The 18,991-nt window shown below is 40.0% G+C and overlaps 1 protein-coding gene across 3 annotated transcripts in view; it reads left to right on the forward strand.

Moving 5' to 3' along the window:
• The first annotated feature begins 2,868 nt into the window (after positions 1–2,868).
• LOC134225732 (cAMP-dependent protein kinase catalytic subunit PRKX) overlaps positions 2,869–18,991 on the forward strand; it is a 246,886-nt gene continuing 230,763 nt past the window's right edge. For all 3 annotated transcript variants that reach the window (XM_062706045.1, XM_062706044.1, XM_062706046.1), the window contains exon 1: positions 2,869–3,303. The gene's annotated coding sequence lies outside the window, so the exon portion shown is untranslated. The remainder of the gene's footprint in view (positions 3,304–18,991) is intronic.

The raw sequence follows: 18,991 nt of genomic DNA on the forward strand, positions 1-18,991 counted from the left end.
CCCGAAAATCGGACGACTGCGATGGGCCGGGAATGTAACCAAAATGTCGGATAGTAGTCCGGTGGAAATGGTACTCGACAACGATCCGACGGGCACAAGAAGGCGAGGTGCACAGCGAGCAAGGTGGATCGATCAAGTGGAGGACGATTTACGGGCCCTCCATAGACTACATGGTTGGCGACGTGTAGCCATGGACCGAGCTGAATATAGAGGACATTTATTTACTCCACTGGCCACTCCGGCTTTAGTCTGAGGAAATAAATAAAGTACAACAGAAAAGACGATCAAAAATGATAGAGTTAATGTGGAGAAAACCGCGCTGAGGTTGGATCAGATTTGGAGCAGATCCAATTAGGCTTTCTGCGAGCGTGTACGCACACGCACATTTCACTCACACTTTTACTCAGTTTGTTTGCAACCACGAGCAGTTGTCACGGCAAAATCAAATGGGATTGTTTGCAACCACGAACCGTGCGTTCGTGTTGGTGAAAAATGTCGGCGAGACCCTAATAACCAACAACAGCATGGTTTAGTTAAGGTATAGGCTCACAAAAAAAAAGAAATTTTGCCGGAACTTTGTTCGCATAAGTTTCATGTTGCTTTAACAACGAAAAGGAAACAGTAGTCTGTAGTTTTAATGCGTTTATTGTAGATTTAACGGATAAAATTTCCCTTTAAAGAGCAATTAATTAGTAGCGGTAATATAGATGTATAATTTGTCTTACGTTTTGTGAGTTTCCTTCTCAATCCGATTGTCGGAACAAAATATGCATGTGTTACTTCTAGAAACAAATTGCCAATTAGATTAACGTTCAAGTTATGTAAATTCAATTATAATACCTCGGCTACTCGATGCTATATAGAATGCACTTCATGTACGGTTGCTTGTGTGATCTTCGTAAACCTATATTACAAAGTATTCATTATAATATCGATTTGAGTTTTCCGCTAATAGGAAACTACCTACCGTTTTCAATCTTCTAGTATTAAGTAGTTTTAGGATAGTTTAAGAAATTCAATAGTACATATAACAAATTAATAGTTTTAGAAATGATCAACTTTAGATGTCTAAGCTAAACGCAGGTTGTTTTTCTTCTATCCATTGTCGTCATCGTTCTTCGCCAGCCGTCAGAAATAGTTCTCTCTACAAACGTCGTCGTTCACATCGCGATGGCAAGATAGTCTTCAAGCTAGCATTTTCATCCGTAGGTGTGGCGGCGCATAATGGGCTGATGATGGTTTGTTTTTGAGGGATATTAACTCAGGCGCTAGGATAGGATGTGCCAATTAGTCATTAAAAATCGTACCGATTTTCTGTCAAAATCGTACCGGTTGCTGATTGGGTGAAAATGACAATCGATTACTTCGATCGGCGGTATCACATTTTCAAAAGGGCAGCTTGTTGTTACCTTGGCCGTGTTGCTGGGTAATTAAATTGAAATTTTTGACAAAATTCAAAAGTTTGTTTTTTTCATTTTTTTGGGTAAAATTAATTTATGCTAGGCTGCAAATGATGTATGCATGATTCTTAAGAGTTATGCTAATTTAAAACACTCGATGAGATGCATTATTGACCAACTTTTTACCCATTCCACTGTAAAACCACAGACAAGCAGACATAACACATTGAACATCCACTCATCAAATTCATCGTCGTTTAAACACTAACGACATCTGTTGATTTCAGTTAGTTAGGCAAATCACGAACCAGATGGCGGTAGTGAGCAAACGTCAAACTAGAGCAAAACCGATGTGCGCGCCACGAGTGATCGATTGGCCAACTAATGATTATTTGAATTGACCAGTAAATCAGTGAACGATGTAAATTTGACAAGTGTTATGTCTGTTTGTCTGTGGTAAAACTCTTACATCTCCATGTAAACATTTTTTGCTGATAGTACGTAGCATCCCTTATTACGAATTATGGAAGAAGAGGACGAGAAAACATGATTTTATCACATATACTATTCGGCGGATTTTGCATAAAAAATATTCGGAAGCACTGGTCACTACCTCGTCAAAGCAATCGACTGAGGAAACAACAAGGCAGTTGCAATTCTATTGTCACATCCTATCCTAGCTCAGGCGGTCATTCATCCCTAACGGTTGGTGCATAATGGGCGTTCGCAACATTTCATATGCGGTTTATGCCACATTTCATAAATCTAGTACCTTAAAATGCACATTTTTCTCACAATTTGTGAAGAAGTTTTCGGGAGCGTAAAGCTATGCATATATTACGCGCTATATAGCGATGCTAAATCCTAACCAAAGAATTACGCGAATTGTCCCTTCACTATTTTAATTCCCATGGTGCCACCCTATTGCTTTCGCCGAGCACTGGAAAAAAAGCTTGTTTTTGCCTAGCGAAAGCTCATTCTTCAATCTTATACATAACTGAAACTTTCAATCTCAGCTTTCGCCTATCTTTCATAAAGCTTTTCTGCCTTTGTGCGCGCAAAAATTGGCCCTCCCAATTCCCCTCATAACCAACATCATCGAACGAAATCGGGTGGAGTGAGTGACATCCACCTTCATCCGGATGGGTCCTGAGCCTCTTTGGCCAAGGAAAATTGTAAACAAACCCTTCCACCACGCTGTGTATGCGTTTCAAAAGCGGCTTGTTTCGGTTTTTCTGTTTTTCTCACACCGGCTATATGGCGAGCGAGAGCGAGCGATGCCTCTTCGGGTAACATTCGTGTGTTTTGATCAACGCAGCACAGTACCGGTATAGGAGGAACCGCGAATCACGATAACTGTCTGGCTGGTGGGTGGGATTGATGGAAAATGATCAGCTGCTTTGCTTCGCTCACCGACTGGGTTGACTGAGACGGCGGCTCCTTGGCTTGTTTCGACGTTAGCATCTTTCTTCAGTTCGTAGTGGACGTTCGTGTCGTTCGGTTCGTTTTTAAACGCTAATAGAAAGTGATTTCAACTGTAGGAGCCTTTGGTGGCAAGATTTCCCGCTCTTGGTTGGCCTGTTGAAATAATTTGCGAATAATTTATTCGGCGAAAATTTCGGTACTAGTGCGTGTCTAATTTTTGATTGATTAGGTGCAAAGCCTTTGATGTTCAGTGCGTTTAAGAAGAAGGAAACGATAGCACAGACGAGCATTTTTAAGTGTTGGATGGAGCTGTGGTTTGACATCAGAAGATAAATTAAACAGATATAGAGTGAAAAACAGTGACGAGAAAAAACCATAATTAGAAGAATATTGTGGAACCGATATATGAATAACGAATACGAGTGGTAATTAACAGAAACAAGTGCGCTTGACGAAACAAGTATTGACCCGACATAAAGTACGTATGTATGTACTAACTGGTTATCGTTGAAAATGAACAATAATTATTACAATTAACAGTAACAGTGATTCAGTGATTCAAAGCTGATTATCCCGCTAATACGATTTCAATGCTTACCGCTAAATACGTAAAATTGTGTACCGTCGTCGGGAGTGACAATGGGACAAATGGGGGTGAGAATGGGTCACTGTTTCAACTACTTAGAATGCTTGTAGAATGGATTGAATGTATCTGAGGGCAAGAAGACTAAAATATAAGAGACCTTTTTAAACAATTTTGCTTTACGACCTCCAGGCTGCCGGTGAGAGCGATGACCCATTCTCACCCCCCAGACCCATTGTCACCCCCGATGGCGATATTAATTATAAGTAGGTACCTGCATGTACAGGTTCGATTCTGTTTTTACACGATTTTTTTTGTTCGTATTTTTGATAGTGTAGCTTTAGCCAATGACCAAAATCTATGCAACAACTTTAAATTCCTAAATAATCCAAAGAAAAATCAGGTGGTAATTATTTTACGGTAAACATTTTAGATGATTGCAAAACTGAGAAAATATAAATCGTATAAAAACAGAATTCTGTGTATATCATGCGATATACGTAATTTTTTTTTGCATGACTATGCGATAAAAAAACCCTAAATTTAATTAACATACAATCCAGATGGCGCCGTTGCCATAATTTAACTTGGTGATAAACAACGACAATATTACATTTATTGAACGGAGGAAGTTGTAGACATCGACTGGTCGTTTCGTCACGCTTCTTCAAATTAACAAGTTATTACTAATTTGAATGATTTATATAGTTGACAATGACTTACAATCAATCTGTTCATGTTTTTCATTTGATACCCCAATCTGTTCTTGTGGTGCTTTGTAGCTAAGAACAAAACAAAAATTTTATTTATATTGTCTTTGTTTGTGATACATCTCAAAATGATTTTAATTCATACCTCCGTTTTGGGGTTACGAGTTGTTATATGTGTCTTCTATCTAACTTTTATCGATCAATTAAAAACAAAAAGGTGCAGCCCAATCCGGTTGTACGCACATGTGACGTAGAACTACGTAGCTGTGTCTAATAGGCGGCAAAGACCACTGATTCCATATAATTTTCATTCAATTTGCCAGAATCAGATCATTCGCCAGAAAGCCATTCGCCAGATTTGACCATTTTCTATTTATTTTTGGAATTATTAACAAAGTCATTTGCCATTTTGTCGTTTGACAAATCGGGACTGATTTGTGATTTGGGCGTAACTTATTTTGTAAACAAACATTGGAAGACGAATTCCAGCTACAGCAAGCATTTCGTGAGAAAACCGCAGTATGTATCCGATAGAATAGGCTTTCCTCTGGCAGGCAAGAAAACTAGATTTGGAGAAAAACATTCTTGCATTCTACGGAATCTATGGTTGAATAGTAGAAGAATAAGTACTTAAATTCTAATGGTGCTGTTAGCATTAAACATGTTTTCCCGATACAGGCTTCAATATACTAAATACGACCGCTAATTGTTAGTTTGACACTTGTACCCAAGATTTTTTTACGTACAGGTTATCCGACTTGTCAATATCCCCAACTCAGCCATCTTGGATTTTTGTATGGAATTTATGCTCGTTTGTTCACGTTTTGCACTGAAAATGTATGTTTCCCTCCCGCGCTGAGTATTCCCATCTACTGACGAAGTCGGATAACCTGTACATAAAAAAAACTTGCTTGTACCGGTACTTTACTTCGGCTGTCGGAGAACGAAGCCGTCCCACCGGAAGAATCTGCTCCGCTCTACACTCCGAAGTAATTGATGCCGATATTCGCGCAGCTTGGCACTCGGCTGCGCGGCTGCAAAAACCGTTTCGACCAGGTCTTCACTCTTGGCATGTTAAAAAATGACTGCTAGGGTGGGCCTGGTCAACTGGAACGTGCTGCTCAACTCAAGCTAAAGCCGGCGATGGTTCATCGGCCGCCCTTCGGAGGGACATCGTCAAGCTAACGCGGAGACAAGGCCAGTACATCATTGCCGGCGACCTGAATGTCAAACATCAAGTCTGGGGCAACAGTCGCGGCAATCGAAACGACACCATCTGGAGCAACGATATGAAGGAAAGCCACTACACGATCCTGAGCCCGGATTCCCCCACTCAGCTGACTCGGTCCGGCGCCCATTTGACAATCGACTTGTACATCACCAACATGAACGACAACATCTCGCAGCCGGTTGTCTACCAGGAGCTCAGCTCGGGTCGGTGGTGGAAGTGGGCTCATCGGTTAATCGGCATCAGCTGTTCCGGTGAAATTATCATCGAGTTGACTGGGGACGGTTCCATAGGTGCGTGGACGCTGACGTCGACTACGGGGCACGGCCGGGAATGCCTGAAGCTATTGATCATGAAAATATGGCCCCAGTTTTCGACAGCATCCTGAATCTCGAACTCAAACATAGGAGTGCTCCATTCTTCGAGCATCTTTCGCTGATCTTTAATCAGTGTCCCCGGCTCAGCTACTTTCCATCGTCCTGGAAGTCAGCGAAAGTCATCCCCATCCGTAAGTCTGGGAACGATCCTTCCTCCCCAAAAGTTATCGTCCCATTAGCCTTGTAGCCTCACGGCTGCTGGTAATGGTGGGTAGCATTCTGTGGAGGGCCCTCCAATATTGCATGCGATGTTTCGGTACACTGTTCGCCCGGATGGCGCTAGTGTTCAGTGGCGGATCTTGCTTCGGCTGACCACGGCGGGGTTGCGAGCCGTTCTCTCGGACGAGAAGATGTTGTCGGCGTTGACGGATGACCAAACGTGGCGATTGTTGGGGTTTTCGTGCAGCTTTCTACGGCCGTATACGGCTAGACGGAGGATGGATGAGCAATCCAGGCGATCGGTAGAACTTGCGTGGCGCTACGGCCGGCTCTATGATTAATGGCCTATTTAGGCGATCGGTGGGAAGTTTGCGGAGCTTCCTACGGCCGGGCGAATGATGGAAGGGCCGACCGGTTGATGGATGGCCAATCTGGGCGATCGGCGTGATTTTTGCGGTACTTTCTACGGCCGAGCGGAACGGCTATCTGGTGAAAATCCCCCACTCTAAATCCCCTAAACATGTTCCGACTGGGGACTGTAAAATCATTCTCATTACCATCCGACTACCTTGGCTTGTCCCTCGACAGCAAGCTTATTTTCCACCAACAGGTTGACAAGACGGTGACGAAGTGTAACGTTTTGTTGAAACTACTGTACCCTTTGATCAACCGCCGGTCGTCATTGTCCCTGACTTGCTGTCTACAAGTAAATCATCCTCCCTGTGATCGATAACGGCATTCCGGTCTGGGGGATTTGCGCCAAAAAACCACCTCAAACTTCAACGGGTCCAAAACATATTCCTAAGGATAATCCTCAACACCCCTCCCAGGACAAGAACATCCGAGGTCCACACACTTAGTTTTTATTTCTGCAGCTCGGCAAAAATTCGCACAGCCGTGCGCCAGCAAAATAAAAAAAAACCGATATTCTGGCAAAAATGATGTTTGTTAATTGATTTTCAGCAAATTAATTGCTGATTTCCAGCAATTTTGACAGAAATCTCGGTTTGCTGGGGCACGGCTGTGCAAATCTCGGTCAAAGTTTAGCATTTTACTGAGATCCCGGTAAAAAAAATTAAGTGTGCACCGTCTGGCCGGGATAAAAACCTTACATAGCTTTGGTGAGTGTAAAGAAAAGTTTCGGGTCCGTTGCTTGCATTCGAAAACGCTAGTTCCAATCTAGGTTATCATTTTTTATGTAAATTTTAGTGTACATAGAAGTTAGGTTATCAAATTTTAAAACTAGCGCCTCGGTTATTCAAATGAGACGAAAGTGACCATCGGTTGCAATTGAGCAACCGGTTAACTCCCTTGAAAACTGCACACCAAAATAAACTTGACTCAACATCATGGTTTTAATACCAGAACAATGATTCAGAGTGTGGGTTCCCAACCTGTGGGCCGCGAAAGTTAAAACGTGATCCATACTTTCGTTGGATGATTAGAGAACAACAAATTTACGAAGCCTTCTTTTGTTTGTCAAATACAATGACAATTTCTTCCAAAAAACATTCCAATTCTTACCCAAATTCAATCCAAAACTAAGCGGTGTTGAACTTCATTACTATTAAGATTTAAGAACAACCTAATAAAGATAAGAAAATTCATGCTAATCCAAATTCAATCCAAATCAAATCCAATCAAAATCTAATAAATCCAAACTCGATCCAAATCCAATCCAAATCCATTCCAAATCTAATCCGAATCCAATTCATATCCAATCTAAATCCAATTCGAATCCAAATTCAATCCAAATCCAATTCAAATCCAATCCAAATCCAATCCAAATTCAATTCAAATCCAATCCAAATCCAATCCAAATCCAATCCAAATCCAATCCAAATCCAATCCAAATCCAATCCAAATCCAATCCAAATCCAATCCAAATCCAATCCAAATCCAATCCAAATCCAATCCAAATCCAATCCAAATCCAATTTAAACCCAATCCAAATTCAATCCAAATCCAATCCAAATCCAACTTTTAGTTTCGCATACATCAACTAGTATTGCTAGCCAATAGCTCCGAACTAATCTTACGCATAATGAATTCGAACTTCCGAATAGCTTTGAAAAATCCGGCAACCTTATTGAATATTTTTCCATTTCTCTCAGATTTCGTTATATAATAGCTCGACTGGTAGTCTCATGTACGTTGCCAAGTGGCTTCATGTAATCTAAATTTGTTTTAATCAAAATCAATGCTCGCAGGACTTTGAAATTTTCTAGATCGTAAACCATTTTCCGTTGGTGTTCCATACGCACCTTGTAGTTTCACAAACTACAATTTCAGACACGCCTTATAGTTTTCTAAACCACAAACCATTTCCACCGATCTTCCAGACGCGCATTGGCATTGTAATTTTGCAAACCACAAACCAATTTCTTACGGTCTTCCAGGCGAGGCTTTAATGTTCTTCAAACCACAAACCATTTTTCCAGCGGTCTTTCAGACGGGCCACCACAAATTTATGACGGTATTCGAGACGCGTCTTGTGATTTAGCAAACCACAAACCATTTTCCGACAGTCTTCGAGACGCGTCTTGTGATTTAGCAAACCACAAACAATTTTCCGACGGTCTTCGAGACGCGTCTTGTGATTTAGCAAACCACAAACCATTTTCCGATGGTCTTCGAGACGCGTCTTGTGATTTAGCAAACCACAAACCATTTTCGAGACGCGTCTTGTGATTTAGCAAACCACAAACCATTTTCCGACGGTCTTCGAGACGCGTCTTGTGATTTAGTAAACCACAAACCATTTTCCGACGGTCTTCGAGACGCGTCTTGTGATTTAGCAAACCACAAACCATTTTCCGATGGTCTTCGAGACGCGTCTTGTGATTTAGCAAACCACAAACCATTTTCCGACGGTCTTCGAGACGCGTCTTGTGATTTAGCAAACCACAAACCATTTTTCGACGGTCTTCGAGACGCGCCTTGTGATTTTGCAAACCACAAACCATTTTTCGACGGTCTTCGAGACGCGTCTTGTGATTTAGCAAACCACAAACCATTTTTCGACGGTCTTCGAGACGCGCCTTGTGATTTTGCAAACTGAAATATATCACTCGTCACAATTCAACCACTTGAATTCAACTCACCTCATGAAATCAGCGACAGGATACAAAAAATAGACTGGCAGGATTGCCAAAATGTGTGGCTCTAAATGGCCGAAACGAAGTTATGACGGCGATTCTCCGTGGATGCGTGTGCACGCCGCGGAGATCTGACTGGAAGAGGTAAAATCATGGCTTGCTGTTCACCGATTGACACGCTGATGTGTGAATCTATTGGCATTTTACTCAAACCCCACAAGTGGGAGCCAGCCTAGGGCTGACAATCTCCTTCGTAAAGACAATAAAAAAACTCTTCTTACTAAAACATGCCAAAGTCGGGACTGTGCAAAACTACCTTTACCCTTGTCGCAATTCATTTGACAAATGGTTTATTTTGGGGAATAGCTTTTTGGTATTTGATCCATTCTGGCAAATGTCAATCCATTTTTCAATTTGTACCGGAAATTCGGATTTTTCGAATTTTTTTTTCGAAACTCTTTTTAGAATTTTGGATATTGTTTCCAATTTCCGACAGGAATTCGTTCAAATTTTCACGGGACAATTATTCGAACATTTTTTCGATTTTACACGTGAAATTACATGACATTTATTCTTTATTCTTTATTTTCCAATTTTTGAATTTTTCCCGAATTTATTTTGAATTTCACGTCTTTTTAGTAAGTACATTTTTTTTCGAATTTTCTCTAGACAAATTTTCATGTGAAATTAATTCGCATTTCCACGGGAAACTCTTTCGAAATTCTTCGAGAAAGTTTTTCGAATTGTCAAAATTCTACTGGAAATGCTTTCGAATTTCCACGGGACACTTTTTTTCAAATTTCTTTTGGATTTTTGCCTTTCTCGTATAGTAAGTATACGTAAAGTCTATATGATCGCTCCAAAATCAAACTTTTTATAGAAGGCCCGGAGACCCGGAGATCGAATTATTTCGAAGAATTGAGGTGATGTCTGTGTGTATGTGTGTGTATGTCTGTGCGTACCCACCCAAAAGAATGTAGCAAAAGTGTCACTCATTTTTTAGGCACTTATCCCTAACCGATTTACTCACAACATTCATTCGACGCAGAATCCTGTTTCATTGTTTTCTATTGAAAACTGGCCAGATCGGACTATGGGCTTGAAAGTTATGACCAAAATACAATTTTTCATTTGCACGAGAAAGGCATCATCACCGCTAGGTGGGTTAATCAGGTTTTTTTTTTTCCAATTTCCACGATATTATTTTATTTTGAAACACAGGATGTTCAATTAAATTCCTTGGGATTTTCGTCGGAAATTTATTTTGATTTTTCAAATTACAAAGAGAAAATATCAATTTCCACAGGACATTTATTCGAATTTCACGGGACGTTAATCCGATTTCCACAAGGATTTTTTCTCGAATTACCACGGACACGGAAACAAGAAATTTTTTTCAAGCACTGAACATTTTGTCGAATTTTCACATAAAATTATTCCGAAATTCCAAATTTCTACGGACACCTTTTTGAAGTTTCACCAGACATTTTTGACGTAGGACTACGTCTTTCCGGAACATTGGGGGGTCATTTTGCAGTTTCAAATCTGAGACCGTCACGAAAAGTGGTCTTTCAACCGATTTTAGAGATTTTGGTGTTAATCGATCGACGATCTCTTTAAGATTTTTCTCAACCATCGAAAAAATGCATTCAAGGTGCTAAACTATTGAAAATTTGAATTTTACTAGGCACTGAAAAATCGGTAAACCAACCAATCGCGTATGTGCATCGCAAGCACAGACATCAAAATCGTGCAACTTACGGGCTCGACTCCAATCTTCAGTTCAATTAAATTTTCTCGGAGAGCGGACACAACGATGACACCCGTAGCAGCAGTCTCAGCAGAAAGCAGAACATCGAGAGGCCATCTCCAAAAGCAACAATCTTCGGACTATCGTTTAGTTACTGTTAGTCGGCTGACCAGATCGTTTCGGTGAAAAAACGGGACAAACGCACTTGCAAAACGGGACATATAAAAAACCTTGTGACAAAATTCAAGAGCTGTGGAAATTTCAAAATTTGATTGGCTTAATTTTTACTTTCCATGTAAGCAGTTAGAAAAAAAATTAGACTGAAGGGAAATTTTGTTCGGATTTCGGTCCTCCCGTACATTAAGACTAGTTTACAGATCAGGAGCTTGTCTGCAAATTTCGCTTCCATATGTATGGGCGAGATTTACGGGATTCCATTGTAGGAAATTAGAATTTCGGCCCGATTCAAAATACAATCCGGTGAAAATCTCCGAGAGTCCGAACTGTGAACCAGCCTATAAATTAGCCAGGATTTGTTTTACGTTTCGCAACAAACTTGCACGAGTTCCGCATTTTTGGAAGCACATGGTAAAAAGCAATGGGCAGGATTCCTAAGGTGAGAGGCTACTTTTAGCGTCATATAAATCAATTTCAATCAAAAAGGACTGCGAATTGATTAGATTTGACATTAATTCGCATGTGCCAACGATATTCATGGAAATAATTGAAATTACATTTTATTAATGTTCTTTCCTTGTTGAGATTCTTGTTATTCTTATCCGTAGATTTTCTCGCACTTATATTCATAAAAAGAGTTTCACCACTGGAAATCAATAATCCAACCATATTGCTTTTTTCCATTGTCTTTAGACATTTTGTTTTTCTTGAAATTATTTTTTCTTCCAATGACCAGACAGGCTTTATGTAGGGTACTTTGACTTTTTTTGTTATTTTCAATTGTTCAGAATTGAAAAGGTTGTGATATTGGTCAGTAATAAAATCCAGGACCCTCTTTAGCCTAGCAATAAGATGTGCGGCTATAAAGCAAGACCATGGTGAGGGGGGCTGGGTTCGACTCCCGGTGCCGGTCTAGGCAATTTTCGATTTTGTTCAGCTGATTTATAAATTATTTTTTAGAGTCGTCGCGCGTCTTTTTTTTTTTACAGTGCATGATTTCAAAATATTTAGAACTAGCAGACTCGACGAGACTCTTCGTTTCGCTTAAAATTGATTTATTCTTTGATTAATTCTCGAGTTATGAAGAAATTTATGTTTCATTTATATGGGAGGAGGGGTCTCAAACCAAAGAACCTTCCCGTCAATCGGTTTAATAGTTTCGGAGTCTATAGGGTTCAGACAGACAGAAATTCATTTTTATGTATATATAGACAGAAGATAGATTCAGAAAGACTTTGAATGATTCCTAATGTTTCGAAAAAAAAAATCAACGATTGAAAAATATGTAGAAAAGCATATTTGAAAAAAGTAGAATTTACTTCACAAGAAAAAAAATCGTTATTGAACTTAATCAGGAGATTAGGATGTCTGTTCTTGCGCTTCATTTTAATGACGTTGAGGCGTAACTTGATTTTCAGGATATTTCGGGTACTTATTCAAAAGGACGTATGTGATTTTGTAAACAAAGATTTAAACGTCGATTTGTCCAATCTGATGGCATTACCACGCAAACCAACACATCCAACAGGTAGCCGAAGGCTTCCCCTACCTGTCTGTGGTGATGATTTGCGTGCGAGTGCTATCAGATTGAACAAATCGTCGTTTGAATCTTTGTTTACAAAATCACATACGTCCTTTTGAATAAGTACCCGAGATATATGTGCTTGCTTACCAAGTTACCGATTCCATTCAATCTACTGATGAAATTGACCAAATTTTAAAGCCTTTGAAATAAGCAGAAAAAAGTAATTGAATGAAACTGTGCGAAAAAATCTCTCGTTATCACCTGTTGTCATAAACTGGTAAAAACCTTAAGAAATTAGATCCATGCAAAATGCATAACGGCATAAAAAGCGTTCTTTTAAAAGCAACACAAGTAATAAAATTTCTATAATTTTTTTGATGGGTTTTGTTTATTTCTTTGTATTTGGTTTTAGATTCCTGTCCAAAATATTGAATTTGTTCGAATAATATTTTCGAGCTCTTTTGAAGAATCCGTGATGAACACCTATAAAAAATCTTCGGAAGAATCAACGAAAAAACGGGACAAATTGAGGATTTTTCAGATTACGACGGGACAGCACAATAAGGTCTAAAAAACGGGACTGTCCCGTTAAATACGGTACGTATGGTCAGCCTATGTTAGTGGCGTATTGTGGAAAGAAAATCGGTTCTTCTCAGGACTAAAATTTTATGAGAAGAAAGGGTTGATTGCAAAAATGGCATCGATTCCGGTCCCCGGATACCAGTGGCGCCACTGAAAATGTTTTCTTAATAAAGGGTACTTAGCAGAAAAGTGAAATTTTTACGCAAGGTACGGACTATCGTTTGTTTGCTATGCATGATTAGAAAGGCGCGTTGTGGATCAAAATCGATTCTTGTCAAATGTACAATTATTGTACGCAAGAGAAGGTAGAGCCGAAATATTTTCTTCAAAGTGCAAATCATAACCGCTTGGCGACAGTAGGAAGTTTGAATAGGTTGCAGTAAAAGTGCCGGAAGTAAACAATGCTAACGTCTCACATCATTGAGTTGCGTTATCAGTCAAATGAGATTTTCCCAAGATTCTGATTTCGGTATTCTTGCTGTTTATTATTGGAAAGGCGCGTCATTGGAAACAAAATCATCATTTTACACGAGAGAAGGTTGAGCCGAGACAAAAATTTGCAAAAAAAAGCAAATCATAATCACTTGGTGACGGGCAAAATTCTTTGACAGTAGCAGCCCATGCGCTTCTTGCAGGGAGACGTGGCAAAACAATGGATGACGTCTATCGTGTGCCAGCGGCAAATCATAAATTGGCATCAGTAGTGGAAATTCATTTCAAAATTTTGATTTCCAGCGTGCGCGGTACGAAAACTCCTCTCCTATTTGAGTGGGACTGTGGCCCTGAAAAGGTCCGTTTTAAGTGGAGTTACGTCCTCGTTCATTCACTAACTTGGTGAAAAATGCTTTGTATGAATTTCCAATGCAAAAATTCGATTTATTATCTTTTGGAAAATCGTTCGGTTCTTCACGGAGTTTCTTATAATAAGAATAATAATACAAAGACAAAAACTTATTATTGATATTAGACTTTTAAGAAACTTGTGAGCATTTCTCGAAATTTTTAACTAGTCTTGTGAAACTATTTTGGATACCAGAGGTGAGCCAGCCAAGAGCTGAAAACCTCTATAATAAAGACAACTAAAATATTTTGGATAAATCATTGCAAATAGCAGGCCTAACATACTTTGTACGATCTCCAAGTCTGGGTGCTTTAAAAAAAGTAAGTGTTAATATTAATCAAAACGTCGCTCTATCGAGTTGACATTTCACTTGCGATATGGAGAGCCGTCTGTAGTTCATCAACCCCACACACTCGACTTGAATCCTTCTCTGAGCATCAAAGGATAATGCAGTTGTATAAGCCGGGCCACGGAACTCAATATCCATTCTAATTGATGCTAATTTCAACTCAAAAGCACTTGTCAGTCATACATTTAACGCCTCGTTTGAAATCACCTCAGGGGAACGTTCTCGGTGATGGCAAACAACAATAATAATGTACATAGTGCGAAATTCAGTTGAAAGTAAACATCAATCGCGTGCTACTCGGCGGCCGTTCTGGACGGTAAAATATACACACGCTTGATTCGGCTCAAAACCCCATCCCAACCCAACAACCGGCTGAACAAAAGCGATCGCAACAAGTGGGTGTTGGTCTGTTTGGAGCAAATCTTTGCCTTCGCCTGGCGTCTGTACATCCACCTACCCACTTGAGAGACTCGAGTGTCCATAAAACATAGTAACGACCGACCGCATGGAAAATTCACGCTTGCGTTACGCTGACGGTCGAGTGACCTTCCCCATCAAAATCAGGAGTCAAAGCAAAAAGTACCAAACGGCTTCGAGTCAGTAGCTCGAGATGCTGTCCGATTTTGAGTCAGCAATCAGCGTTCGAGTTTTGAAAAGCAAACAGCAATAGCTTCCAATCAAAAGCATAAGTAAGGGAAAACCCTTATTCTACTCTAAGATACACCTCTACGCCATTGTAATTGACTAGTGGCCATTAGTCGTATTCAAGTGAAACGACCTTTTCGTTCGATTTAATCATTCCGGTTCGATGCCTTTCCGGATGATGAAATGGCGCCCAATTGGGACGTGAACGTATTCAAAATTTTGCAAAATCAACAACATACATTTGCATATGTACGAAAGGAGACAGCTCAGCCTTCTTGCACCCATCGTCCATCATAGCCGTCGCCATCGGCGATGGTGAGCTCAACTCACTCGAAGGGTGCCAGCACAGTTGTTTTTGCGATTTTTGTATTCTTAGTATTGGATAATATTTCAAATACTAGCTTATGATAGAAGACCGGGGGTTCTCATATTATTCGAAAAAGAGCTAGAGAAACTGCTCCAAACAGCTTCGTTATCAAACTGATTCATCAGTCAGAAAAAAATATAACTCAAAGTTTTATCGGAGAGAATGAGGAATGTAGAATGTTAATATCCTCTTACTGTAAAACAAGAAGATGCAGCCGTGTGGAGAGAAACATGCGGTCCCGCAAGTGATGCTAATTTATCCAGCGTTGATTGCAACTTCCTGAAATCAGCAGAGGTAATCAAAAGCGACAAACTCACAGTACAGATCATCGAAGGATTCGTTGTTACCGTCGTTCGATGCAGTAGTTTACGGAGGAACATCTAGCCCACCTCAACAAGGGATTAGGATATGCCATAACACAGAAATCGGACGAGGAACAGATCATTGTGGATATGGAGACAACAATTTTCTGAAGCATCGAGCAACAGGATCAGAATACATCGAGGAACATCGTAGCAGGCGATCATCGGAGAGGCTCGAGTGATGACGAAAACAGCATGCCGAAGAAAAGTGGAGATGTATCTCAGTCTGGAATGACCGCATCGTGCTTTCGTGCTGTGCGGTTCTTTCTCTCTTTGCGGAAGGAAGTTTTTAATACTACCCGAAGCTATTTTAATTTCAACGGTGCTTCTTAGCGCTATTTGTACCCACTGATCCCGTTACGATCTTTGCAAGGACCCGTGCCTTCGTTTTACGTTGGACCCGTTTGCGGAAGTAAAATTCCGACAAGCGGTGGTAATCCTGCAGGGACACCGTTCTGGGAAAAAACCTCTTAGAAGGTCACGTCTCCACGCTCAGCCATGAGCATTAATAAAAACAAGAGGAAGGGAGAGTCTCTGAATTCTCCACTTCCTTCAAAGAAACAAGGTTTCAAGACCGTCCTGCCAAAGCGCGGAAAAAATAGAAGGAAGCTGGAGAATTCAGATATTCCTTCTAACTCTAATATCGGAAATAATTCTTCCCCAATCGAACTGAGCAATCAGTTCGATTTGATTAATGATGAAATTGAGCAAATCGAATCTATCTCTAGCCCAGGTGATTCGATTCATGCGAAAAAGCAAAGGATTCCGCCAATTGTGGTATCTGTTGCCGAGTTTTCTGGCTTCCGGAATGAGATTTTGAGTAACCTTCAGGGGATCAAGGTTTCATTTCAGATTGCTAGGAAGGGTGACTGCCGCGTTTTGCCGGGATCCTTTGACGATCGCAAACGTCTTCTTCACTATTTAACTGAGAAGCGCCATAAATTCTTCACATACGACGACAAAACTGAGCGATTGTTCAAAGTCGTCTTGAAAGGTCTCCCCAGTGATGACAAATCACTGGATGAGATTAAAATTGAAATTTCTCAATTACTTGGATTTTCACCAGTCCAAGTAATTAAGATGAAAAATAAATCCCATTCTGGTACTTCCCAGAGGGGAACAAAGTGCAACAAAGAACAAAAGTGAACTAAATAATATGAAAAGTTTGGAAAAGGCCTGTATTATGTCTCATGTCCGTGTTACATGGGAACATTTCCGCAGGCCTGGGGGAAATTTCCAAAACCCTACCCAGTGCCGTAAGTGCCAAAAGTGGGGTCATGGAACCAAACATTGTCACATGGATGCTAAATGCATGATTTGTGGTGGAACCTCTCACGCCAAGGATGCATGTCCTGTGAGAGAAGATTCCAATAAATTTAAGTGCGCAAACTGTGGGGGCAATCATAAATCCAATTTCTGGGAATGCCCTTCACGCAAAAAAGTTTTGAATTCCCGTGCAAAATTGATGACGGGAAATTCCAATCGGATCCCAGATTGGACGGGTAGAAATTTTTCAAACGCTCAAATTTCGAAACCAGTTACCGGTCGAGCAATTCATACCCACCACAATTCACAAACAAATTTTGCCGCCCGTCAACGGGTAGCAAGCACTTCAGTAAATTCCAATTTTTCGAATGTATTTCTCTTCTCAAAATAAGGTTTATACCCATGTCCCAACGGAAAATAATGGTCATGTTGCCGATTCAGGTAGCATGACTGCTTCCGATTTTGATTTTTAACTGAACAATTGCATCACATGATTGATGCAATGTTCAAAGCAAATACCATTCCTGAAGCTGTTCAGGTTGGTATAAAGTACACACAAAAAATTGTTATCGGACTCCGTTTCAATGGATCCAAATAATTGTGTGAAAGTTCTAAATTGGAATGCCCGCTCTCTAAAGGGTAAGGAAGATGAATTATTCAACTTCCTTTCAGTTCATAATGTGCATATTGCCGTTATAACTGAAACGTATTTAAAACCAGGACTCTCCATTAAAAGAGATCCAAACTATTTTATCTACAGAAATGATCGTCTTGACAGCGCCTGTGGTGGGGTCGCCATTGTCATTAATAGACGTATCAAACATAAATTATTTTCTTCGTTTGAAACCAAAGTGTTTGAAACCTTGGGAGTTTCTGTTGAAACAAATTTTGGACAATTTTCCTTCATTGCAGCCTACTTGCCTTTTCAATGCAATGGGCAGCAAAAGAATTTGTTGAAAGCTGATCTTCAAATTCTGACTCGCAACAAATCAAAATTCTTCGTAATTGGTGACTTCAATGCCAAACACCGTTCATGGAATAATGCTCAAAGCAATTCCAATGGTAAAATTTTATTTGAAGATTGTTCTGCGGGATATTATACTATTCAATATCCCAATGGACCAACTTGTTTTTCTTCCAGTCGAAATCCTTCTACAATTGATTTAGTTTTAACGGATTCAAGTCAGCTGTGTGGCCAATTGGTAACTCATGCTGACTTTGACTCTGATCACCTTCCTGTGACATTTGAAATCTCACAAGAAGCCATTTATAATCCAATCAGCTCTACTTTTAATTATCATAGAGCTGATTGGGATTCTCTCAAAACGTATATCGATAGGAATTTTGATGTTGATATTCCTCTCGATACCAAAAGTGATATTGATAATGCTCTCGTATCTTTGACAAATTTAATTGTCGAAGCCAGAGGCATTGCAATTCCGAAATGTGAAGTTAAATTCAACTCCATTATTATTGATGACGATCTTCAGCTACTGATCCGTCTTAAAAATGTGAGAAGAAGGCAATACCAAAGAACTCGCGATCCCGCGTTGAAAGTTATTTGGCGAGATTTGCAAAATGAAATTAAAAAACGTTTCGCTATTCTGAGAAATACCACCTTTGAGAATAATGTCTCGAAGTTGGATCCCAGTTCGAAACCCTTTTGGAAATTAACAAAAATTCTTAAAAAACCTCAAAAGCCAATTCCAGCGCTTAAAGAGGGAAATAAAATTTTATTAACAAATGGCGAAAAGGCTCAAAAACTTGCTCAGCAGTTCGAGAGTGCCCATAATTTTAGTCTAGGTCTCACTAGTCCAATTGAGGATCAGGTTCGAAGACATTCTCAATCAAGAGAATGTTTTTGACCCTTCGTTGGGAACCAATTTGGATGAAGTGAGATCTGTTACTAGAAAATTTAAAAATATGAAAGCCCCGGGTGATGATGGTATTTTTTACATACTTATCAAAAAACTTCCTGAGAGCTCTTTATCCTTTTTGGTTAATTTATTTAACAAATGTTTTCAATTGGCATACTTTCCAGATAAATGGAAAAACGCCAAAGTTGTTCCAATTTTGAAGCCGGACAAAAATCCAGCTGAAGCTTCTAGCCCAATCAGTTTGCTTTCTTCAATAAGTAAACTGTTTGA

This window comes from Armigeres subalbatus, chromosome 3 (genome assembly GCF_024139115.2).
Source record: "Armigeres subalbatus isolate Guangzhou_Male chromosome 3, GZ_Asu_2, whole genome shotgun sequence".
Taxonomy (NCBI): domain Eukaryota; kingdom Metazoa; phylum Arthropoda; class Insecta; order Diptera; family Culicidae; genus Armigeres; species Armigeres subalbatus.